The sequence below is a fragment of the Fukomys damarensis genome, unplaced genomic scaffold, assembly GCF_012274545.1.
Source record: "Fukomys damarensis isolate Sample0158 unplaced genomic scaffold, DMR_v1.0_HiC HiC_scaffold_18, whole genome shotgun sequence".
Lineage (NCBI taxonomy): Eukaryota > Metazoa > Chordata > Mammalia > Rodentia > Bathyergidae > Fukomys > Fukomys damarensis.
Window position 1 is genome coordinate 10255284 of NW_022900930.1, and position 10852 is coordinate 10266135.

The window sequence follows — 10852 nt, forward strand, 5'->3', positions numbered from 1 at the left end:
CGCGCAGCTCGGGTAGGTAAGGGCGCGTGGGTGCCCAGGGCGAGGGAATGGGGCCGCCGCGTGTCCGGTCGCGTCGGCCGTTTTAAGGGCTGAGCGGTGGGTTTGGGAGTCCGCTTCACCTTGGTCCAGGTTCTATTCTTCGAGCACTATATGGAAACGTGATTCTGAAATGATGCGGGATCAGAACACGTCCACTCACCGTCAGACAGTTTAGTATAAGCCGCTTCCTAAGCCCATCCCTACATGGATCTTTAAGGCAGTTTCCTTCCTTTCCACGGGTGTAGTTGAATTTCTTCATTTGGAACGCGCAATTTTGTGTACTTGCCCTCTGTGGAGGCTAACTGGGAAAAAATGTTTGATGTTTTTGGAAAGTGGAAAGGTTGAACTTACTGGTAACTCCTAGGCTTTGAAGGAGTCACAGTTCTACTCAAGTTGTAAAAATGTGGGCTCTAAGTATATTGTGAACTATCCTAACGCCGCAGTGTATTGTTAGTGCTAACCATGAGTGATAATTTCAGCATTACTATATTCCTCGCCATATTTTATTTTTATAGTTTAATACATCGAAATGTTTTATACATCCAGTAAAACACAGTTACTTTTGGGCTGGGGATGTAGCTCACTGGCTCCACCGCCTGCCTCGCAAGCACAAGGACCTGAGCTCAATCCCTGGTACCAAAAAAAAAACAAAAAACAAAAACATAATTACTTTTACTCAATTTCAAGAGACCCGAGGGCTCAGGAAGTTGCTCAGTGTTAGATCCCTTGCCTAGCTAGCATGGGAAAGGCTCATGGGTGTCATCTCCAGCAGGGATAAATGAAAAGCCAAGGACCACTTTCTATGTTGTTTGTTTTGTTTTTTGGTTGGGGGGGCGTGTCTGGGAGTCAAACTTAGATTCCCCTCTACGATTAAGCTAAATCCTTAGCTCTTTTTTAATTTTGAGATGGTATTTTGCAGTTTCGAAGGATGGTGTGTATTTTGCCATCCTGCTGCCTCACTGCCTCTGGCTGGTGTTACAGGCATGCACCAACCACCCTGTGCACAGTTTTTTCTCTCAGTACACCAGCTAGCTTACTTGGGCGCTTTAAAACTATAAAGTTGTAGAGCTGGGATTTAGCTCAGCGGTTCAGTGGCCTGCCTTGGAAGTGCAAGAACCCGAGTTCAATCCCTGGTACCAAAAAAAGAAAAAAAAAAAACAGTAAAACTATAAAGTTGTTTTATGCTACCAAAGGATGACAAACTCTATATCGAAAGTACTTAAATTAGGGAAAACAGTCAACATTTTCACAGTATCCAAAGATTACTTTTGTAAAATTGGCAATTACAAATTTTGGTAAATTTTAGTCTGTTTTTGATGTGTTCCTGTTTCCCTTGTTATTTCAAAATATCCTTGCTTTCATAAAGGATGAGTTAGGGCATTTGAAGTGCCCACATAGCTTATTCAGCATGATGAAATCTGATTAACTCTCCAATTACTGAATGTATTGTGCAGTTCAGATAAGCTTTCCTCTAAATCTATATTGTATAAACGGTAAACAATAGCTTCATTCATATTTTGTTACTCATCTTTATTAATAAGGAATTTTTGGTTGTTCAATAAGTATTTCTATTGTTTTATTCATTGCTTTGTTGTGTTTGAAAATGCTGTGTCCCCACCCTGGTGGTACAGGCCTATAATTCCAACATTCAGTAGGCTGAGGCAGGACAATAGCAAAATCAAGCTCGACCTGGACAACGTAGCAAGAACCTGTTTCAGAATAAAAAGTGTCTTATATCTGTAGCTCAGTACAAAGTTCCTGGGTTCAATTCCCAGTGCTGGGGGAGCAGGTATTGTTGTAAGGCAGTGATGGCAAACCTTTTGGAGCTTTCAGTGATAACAGTCTGCTGCGGCACGCATGCTATAGGTTCACCATCACTATCCTAAGGTGATTTGGTTTTCCTTTGAAATACTTTCAATTTTCTAGTTAGTTCAGTGATAGAGTTAGATTGTCAGAAATTAACTTTTTAGGAATAAGTATTTTTCAAGGTAAGGTAAAGTTGCACAATAAGCATAGTTCACAAAATTTTAAACTCACATTTGAATAAATTTTATGATTGCTTTAATGAGCAACATTGCCTATTAAAGGTAGTCTCTACTCTGTGGCAATTCTATATTCGTGGAATCTATAATCTACATAATACAAAGCATTTGTAATTATTGCCCTTTAAAACTAGCGATAGCTGTTCCTGAGGGGTCTGTCTTTAATTACAACAGCTGAGACTTTGGCAGAGCTGTAGCTACTGCTTTCATCAGTGAGACTGTCCACTGTAGGCAATTGAATATACATGTATGTAGGCAGTTGAATCCTTATTTGATCCTAATTTTCATTTTGGATAGCATTGTTAATGCCTAGTAGACCCAAATATACAAAACATATTTTGATTAAGGTTTTTCTGAGTAGTTTAACTTACTGTAACTAAACTTGAAGATTTTAGAGGACAATAACCCAATAGAGGAGACCACTGATTTGAGTATTTAATTTCTCAGGATACAAATCTAAAACTATATGCATATATGTTTTTACATGTCTTAAAGTGAGGAAGTACTTTCTTTTTGACAATGAAGATAAAAGTTTGTATCTTTTACACTTTTATAAGCACAAGGTTATTAGTACTGGTACCTTTATAGATTGAACAGCAAGTCTGTAAAGTAATGAGAGAGAATACAAATAGCTTTTTATGCTAAATCAGCAGACTGTTATCCTACAGTCTAGAGGGTTAATACACATGGACTTGCATGATACTTGTGTAGGGCTTTAGGAATACAATGTAATACCTATCCTCACCCATCACAAGGGTGATGGTCCACACTCCTAAAAGACATAAGAGACAAACATAATGCTTTTGTTTGATCAAAGTTTAATAGAACAAATGTTAGAGGAAAGCTTTTTATGCTTAGGTCGAGTGAAAGATGGATAGCTATGTAGAAGTATAATTGGACAAAGGATATTGTATAATGGTAATAAAGTAAGGAAAGAAAACCCAGGAAGGCTGTCTTGAGAATCTTCTTGGCCTTTCCTTTCTCCCAGGTATGAGGCAGGACCATGTTGAAATGAGGGTCTACAAGGGAGAAGGAAAAGAGTGACCATTCTAGGTTTCATGACTTACTCTTGTATAAAGGAGTTCTAGTTTCTATGACCCACTTTGGAGAAGAAGAACTGGATTCTGTGACTTGCTTTGAGGGAGAAAGAAAAGTGAGAGACAGGAGGGCTGGAAAATGTCAGAAAGAGACTGCTTCTCAGGCCTCCCTGAGAAGTGCTCAGCCTGCCAAAGTGCCATATTTTGAGATACTGTTTTCTGAGCCTCAACAGTTGAAAGGTCTTTAATTGGGAAAATGTTGTAATTTTAGTAATTTTTGTTGGCAAAAAATTATGTCTTCAGATTTTCTAAAGGGTATGATACCACTCCCCTCTACCACCATAACAGTCTTAAGAGAAATAAGATTGAGAAGTTGTTTTTAAACAGTTTTAAAAACCAAAATATCTAAATAGTATCAGAACTAAAACTCAAACCTGCACTTTTTACTATCAGTCCTTTGCTTCATTCAATAGTCCTCATTCATTGCATCTGCAAGAATGCACCCTTTTTTGAGAGGGCAGCCTTCTCCCATCTGTCTGAAAAGTAAAACCTTCTGTAGAGATACATTTCAAACTCACATATTAGTTTTTAATATAAGATCTGAATAATAGTGAGCAAAAAAGAATTACTTGTGGAGGAGAAATACAGGCAAATACTTCCTCAATATTTACAGATTAAAACATCACTATAATTTTGTGCCATTAATAAAGCAAATCAAAGTGAGACAAAGCTTTATAAAATTGACAGATACTTGGCTACCTAATTGCATAGGGTAGTAGTGGTCAGGGAAGTCTATAATCCTTTAAATGTAGAATATTTTTGCTTAAACTTTATACTTCCTTTACATTCTGAGCAGTGAGTTGGATAGCCAAAGAATAGGAAGTAACCTAAATTAACACCAAAAGAACAAAGTTTAGAGAAAAGTTCCACAAACCAACCTTTACAAAATTCTTTTTTGTATGTCTTTCATGCCTGTTCCTATCAGGTAAACAGCATCATTCTATACCTTGATTTTTTTCATATATTTGAAATATGAAAATTAACTGTGTAATGATCAGTTCTTTTGACACTCTCCTGATATGTTGGTCAACTGTCTTTCAAGACCATTCCAATCAGTTGAACCTTGTATTTTAATTTTCTTAAAATACTGTTGCTTTTCTAAGGTTTTTAGCTCGTACAAATGGAAGCCCTCCATTTATGCTTGTTCTCTCTTAAGGATTAAATGAGGGTGGGGCTCACAGGTTAGTAAATTCCATAACTATTTGAAAAAGAATGAAGGGATATTAGATGTTAGATGTTCACTTCAATGATTTAAATGACATTCCTTTATTTGATTAAACATGCACTAATAATGGCACTTATATGTACTATTATAAATCAGACATTGCTCTATATGTTCTGTTACTTCACCTGATTAACATATCAAGAGATTGTTAATTAAGTGAATTAACATAGTACATACCATTTTTTTCTATTTTACATATTTTTAAACCAAAGAACAGTGAGATTAGGTAACTGTTCAAAAATTGCACAGTTAATAAAAGACAGAATTTGGAACCAGGCTGTTTAGCTTTACCAAACTACCTATGACCAAAAATATTATCTATTTATGACAAAAATTATGCAAATAAATTTTTTTTATTTTTTTCTTTTTTCTTTTTGACAAGATCTCACTAAGTTGCCCCAGTTGGTCTTGAAGTTGTGATTCTCTGCTTCAGTCTTTTGAGTACTGGAGTGATAGATGTGCACCTCTGCTCTCCATTTAAATATTTTCTTGTAAAAATAATCAATTATTTATGCTAAAAATTTTAAAGGAAAGATATTTGCTTGTTACAGATTTACTGAGTTGGAAATCTTATTTCCTTTTGGTTATCTTATATTGTGACAATCTAAAAGTAAAATTCTTAGGCCAATGAAAGAATAGTATCACAAGATTCAAGAAAACTGATTCAAGTTCATTTCTCTGCCAAGAATACTATAACTAGTATTCTGGTTACTTTCCCCCTGAGGATTCTGTAGTATTCAAAATTATCAGCTTTCTTTGAAGTCAAATATGTAGTTTACTTGATGTGATCCCTACCACGTTTATTTAAGAATTTTAGACAGTGCATTATTAAACTGCTTCTGAAGAATTTTCGAGAAGTCTATTATTAAAGTCAGGTAGAATCTTAAAATGAATGTTAGAAATAAAACAAATTATATTAAAATTCATTCTTGATAAGAACCTCAGAAAGAATGCACACCAGTAACTTGTTGCTAATGTGATAGAAGATTGGTTAATTGCCAGTTACCTTCTCAAACTTAAATTTAGATTTTTTTTTTTTTTTTTTTTTTGATCCAGGGATTGAACTTAGGACCTTGAGCTTGCATGGCAGGCTCAGTGCCACTGAACTAAATCCCCAGGCCTAAATTTAGAAATTTTAAAATGAACATTCTGAACTGACAGTTCACTAAGATTGAGAGCAACATGTTGGAAGGTAGGAATGACTTCTGAAGAATCTGAAGAATACTGTACTTTTGGATTTTAATCAGAAAACAAGTCAATGGGGGAAGAAAAGTTGACTCAGTGTTGGTCAGTCCTAGTTAGAAATTTATCATTTAAGGCCTGGCGTGGTGGCGCATGCCTGTATTCTCAGCACTCGGGAGGCTGGGGCAGGAGGATCATTGTGAGTTTGAGACCAGCCTGGGCTACATAGTGAGTTCCAGGTCAGTCTCAACTATACAGTGAGAACCTGTCTCAAAATACCAAAAAAAAAAGAAAGAAAGAAAAAAAAAAGAAATTTATCATTTGGTTTTTTTTTTTTTTTTCAGTTTTAATTGAGTTTATTGGTACATTTTAGGGATACAGTACAGTTACATTCATTGTTGGGATCTTGTACCTCTACATAACAAGTCTTGATTCTCATTTTTTCCCCTTACCCCTGCCCTCCCTTCACCCCCTCCTCCCCTCCCCATCTACAAACACTTTATTTTCATCTTTTCATTATCTCACATTTTTTTCATTTTTTTTTACATTAATCAAAATGAATTGTGTAGATTTTTAGATATTACCAGCTTCAGAGATTATTTTGTTGTTGGTAAAAGTAATTAGTATGTTTTCTACACAGATTAAATAAGGTGCTTGTGTTACTATTATTTCCCTTCCTAGAGTTTTATGTTATTAATTCCCTTGAAAATTGTGCCATTATCTTTAATCAGCTGAGTATTCCTTTGCATTTCCCTAGTGTCTTTTTTAAAGTCTCATAACATAATATATTAGTGACTAATCTTGTCCCTTTGCTTTTATGCTAATTCCCAACTCCTTTTTGAATATAATTTCCATCTGCTGAGTAGAGAGTGTACTCTCTTTGGGGATATAATGATTGTTTGATCTGTTCATCTTTCACAATTTGATAACTTAATGAACTCACACATTTTATACCCTCAGCACACATCTAGTTTCTAGGGCCTTTGCAGGGTAACTATCTGTTTACATCTACATAGAGAAAGCAAGAGTTTTAAGCTGACAAGATGTTGAGTTTTTTACATTCTCTTGGTTTTTACTATATTTTTAATAGCATAACTTAAAATTTAAAACAATATGGTATGTTAGAAGAGTAGGTTGTACAGGTATTTGTCTTTCTTGTGGAATAGGATGCAAGTTATTCTTTGCTAGTTTGCTCCATGGTAAAGTGTTTCTATTTCAGCAGATCCAGATAGAACTCATCATTAGAGAAGGTTGAAGTGAGAGATTGGTTTGATGAAGAGCTCAGCTGTTCTCTCATCTTTCTCTAGCCAGAATGACCTCTGCCTCTTTGTGGAATTTGATCTATTTTTACTACAGCTTCTAGACTCTGAATGGAAAGAATCCAGGGAGTTCTAACCCTTGGGGGCCCCTTAACTTTAATTATTCCCCTGATGAAAAGCAAAGGGACTAGAAGTACTCTTCCCATCACCTAGGCTCTTGGGATAGTCATTTAAGCATGTAAATTACTTTTAACTTCACTCTCATTTGTCTATGTATAATTAGATTTAAAGGATTTTCCTTAAACCTGAAGGAGAGCTTACCCTGGTTTTTTTAGGGAAATGAATCCATACAGTATGGGCTGAATCACAACAAAATCTTGGAATTAGGGATGAATCATGGATTTTTGCTTTGCTAGTCTGTTGTTTTTTCCTCCTGTATTTTTCCTTTTTGTAGAGTGCCTGGAACAAGATGGCTGCTTGATAAATAATTGTTAAATAAATTTAATGCCGTCTTAGTTACTTTTATCGTTGCTGAAACAAAATACTGGACACCCAAAGTTAAAAGAGGAAAGGTTTATTTCAGCACACTGTAGAAGTTTCATTTTCTAGTCAGCCGGCTCCAAGGCAAGGCAGCAAAGCAGAGGAGCATCACAGAAGAGAAATAGTTCATACTGTGTCAGGCAGGAAGGCAGCAAGCCTGCCTTCTTTCTGTCCCTTTATAGTCCATCCTGCTATAAGCATGTTGATTGGTGCCACCTATATATGCAAGGTGGAGCTTCCATTACCTGTACCCTTAATCCCAGTATCACATCCTTAATCAACATTCACATACCCTAATCCAGCTACCTTCAAAACCCCCCACCTATGAGCGCATGAGGCTTTGGGGAAACATTTAGATACAAACCATAACATCCCATCCCTGACACCCAAGAGACTCATACACATCCCTTCATTTAGTCCATCCTAAGAATTGCCAAAGTCCTAACAATTTCAGGCAGGCACTGTGCTGCTGAGCTAAATCCGCAGCCCGGTGAAAGACTTTGATTTTTTTTTTTTTTTCTTTTTCTGGTACTGGAGATTGAACTCAGGACATCACACTTTCCAGGCAGGTGCTGTGCCACTGAGCTAAATCCCCATCCCAATCCTAACCGTTTCAGCGTTGCTGAAAAGCACAAGTCCAGAGTCTCCTCTGAGATTGAAGGCAAATTTTTAGCTCTGACCTCCTCTATAAATGAAAAGAAAGTTACACACTTCCAACATAAAATGACACAAGATAAATATTTCAATTCCAAAAGGTACAAATGGAATAGAAAGGAATGTAACCAAAGCAAGTCCAAAGTTGTCCAGCAGGGCAGACATTAAGTCCTGTAGTTCTTTGTCCATCTTGTGTTGCAGTCTGTGGCAAGATGTGAACTCCAGAGGGTTTAGATGGCTCTGCCCCCTACGGCACTTCCAGTGGTTATAACACTCATGGCTTCTCCCTTGAACCAGTTCTACTCCCTCCTTATTGTTTTCCAAAGATGATCCACGTCTGATTTCTCCAACCTTCTGAGGTCTCCACTACACCTTCCCCTTCATACTCACAGCTTCACACACTACCCCCTCAGGAGCAAACTGCCTTCTGAAATCTGGGTTGAAGCCTTGCTAACCTCACAGCTCTTGCACTCTTCATGTTCCTAAAACCAGCACCACATAGATGATGCCAAGATCTGCCACCAGCTGGAGCAGTGGCTGGGCTTCCTTCTCTCTTGACTATAGAAGTCAAAGCCCTGAAATGGTAAGCACTATGAATTCAGTCCTGAAGAACAAATTTCCTAGGCTGCCACCATTCTGGAACATGGTGTTCTGGGCTCTCTTCTCAGAGAAGTCTTTCACCTTTGTAATTTTGAAGCTGCAAAGGGTGAAGGAAGTCCTGTTTGTTTTTATAATGCCCTCAGACCATCTTTTCTATTGTCCTGTTCCAAAGTACTTGGCTTTTTATCCATGGTTTCAGCAAGTTCCCATCTGCTCTATCTTTGCAGTCTCGAACTTTTCTGGAGTTTCCCTTTTGGCCAAACTCAAAACTTTTAAAATTGTTCTGACAGGCTGCTTTTCCTTGGTTTTTAACATAGATTTGACTAACAGCCCTAAATAGTAACTATCCAGTGCCTCAACATTAGATTGCCTTGAAATTTCTTCTACCAGATTAGCCTGCAACCTTTAATCTCAGTCTCAAGCAAAGTCTCTAGACAAGAGCAAAATGCAGGCAAATTTTCTACCAAAGCATACACGTGATCTAGAGATGAACAATCAGTGAAGTCCTTATTCCTCCTGAGCTATTTCCTGGCAGCATTTCTATCAGCTTTGTGTGCTTTTCTGAGCTCTAACCAGAATCTCCCATCAAGTTCAGCTTACAACATTCTAGGACTGATTCTTTATCCACCATCTCCAAACCTTCCCAGATTCTTTCCACAAGCCATCCAAAGGCTCCTGAACCACATGGCCAAATAACATGACCTTAACAACCCTACTTCTTTGGTACCAAAATCTATGTATCAGTCAGTGCTCACTAGAGAAACAGATTTAATGTGAGATACGAAAATACACAAGGATTTACAAGATAGGCTTATAAAGGCTACCCAGTGAGTTAGGTGTGGGAGAGTACAAATGGTCTGTCTGCATGTTGGAGGATCTAGTTGAAGACCTGGAACTCACTGTAGCGTTTCGTGTGAGTTAGTATCAGAAGGCTGAAAATTCTGTGCTGGAAGCCAGGATATGATGTCCAAGGTGAAGGTGAAGACAAGCTCTTCCAAACACACAGAAATGACCTTCCTTCTTCATTTCCCTTTTATTCCATTCAGGTGACAAGCCTACCTAAGGTGGGTCTTCTGTTTTCAGTAAATCCCCTCAGCTACAACCAGAACTGTGCTGATCCAGTTCAGTTAGGTGTTTCTTACCCAAATTGACACAGTTAACTACCACAAATAGCTACTTTCCTCCTCCACCCTACCTGTCCCCACCCCATAAAAACAAAAACAAAAATGTTTCTTCCTGCATAGTAGCAGTAAGTCTGAAAGTGAAGGTCTAAGTTAAGAACATTTCTTTTTCTTAATAATGATGCTGGCTGAAATAAGTTAACAATAAAAAAGAAGAGAAAGAATTATCTTAGACCAATGGATTTCACACTTCAATTACAAGCACCTGAAGAATTTTTTTTCACTGCTAAGCTCAATCCACAGATTCCACAGTGCTGTTTTAAGAGATAGCCAACAACTTCCCAGGGGGTCCTGATGCTGTTAAATTAGGCACCACACTTTGAGAATTGTCACCTTTAGTTAACCTCAACCAGAAGTCTGATTATTTCATTTATGAGCTTGTTAGGGCCTACCGCTTGCATAGCCAGTGACCTACACTTAGAAAATATAGTGTGCATGCCTAGACAGCAGACTTACTAAGTAGTATTTTTTTAACTTTCTACCTTTCCATACTACAGAGGTGTCTGTTAAGATGTTTGCTTTTGATTCCAATTTTTTCTTTAAAAATAGATTCAAAACTCACTGACCTAATAGTTAAATTTGAATGGTATTGATTCTTCAGCTTTCTCCTGCCAGTGATAACTTCATTTCTCTACTTCTCTCTATCTTTTTGTCTTGATCTCACTTAATTTTTTCTAATATAATTTTGGAAATTACCAACATAAGTTGCCTGTTTATTTTAAGTTGATTTTGTTTTCTGTTTTTTGTCCTCCCGTATAATTTCTCAAAAATAGAAAATTGACATTTGGATTTTTTTTCTTACAGATAAACACAGTTTTTGTAGAATTGACTCCTTAGTTTGAATTGTTACTACCTCACAGATCCTTAGCATCCTCTGAAACAGGTTTAAAAGAGATGAAATGCTTTTTTTCAAACTTTTGTAAGTCCTTTTTCCTTGTTAGAGTAATTTTTAAAAGGAGGAAAATTAGGGGCTAGGGATTTAGTTCAGTGGTGCTGCCACCTACCTCACAAGCACAAGGACCTGATCTATCAC

The 10852-nt window shown here is 37.2% G+C and overlaps 1 protein-coding gene across 1 annotated transcript in view; it reads left to right on the forward strand.

Annotated features, from left to right (window-relative positions):
* Tex15 (testis expressed 15, meiosis and synapsis associated) overlaps positions 1–10852 on the forward strand; it is a 73914-nt gene that overhangs the window by 849 nt on the left and 62213 nt on the right. The window lies entirely within an intron of this gene.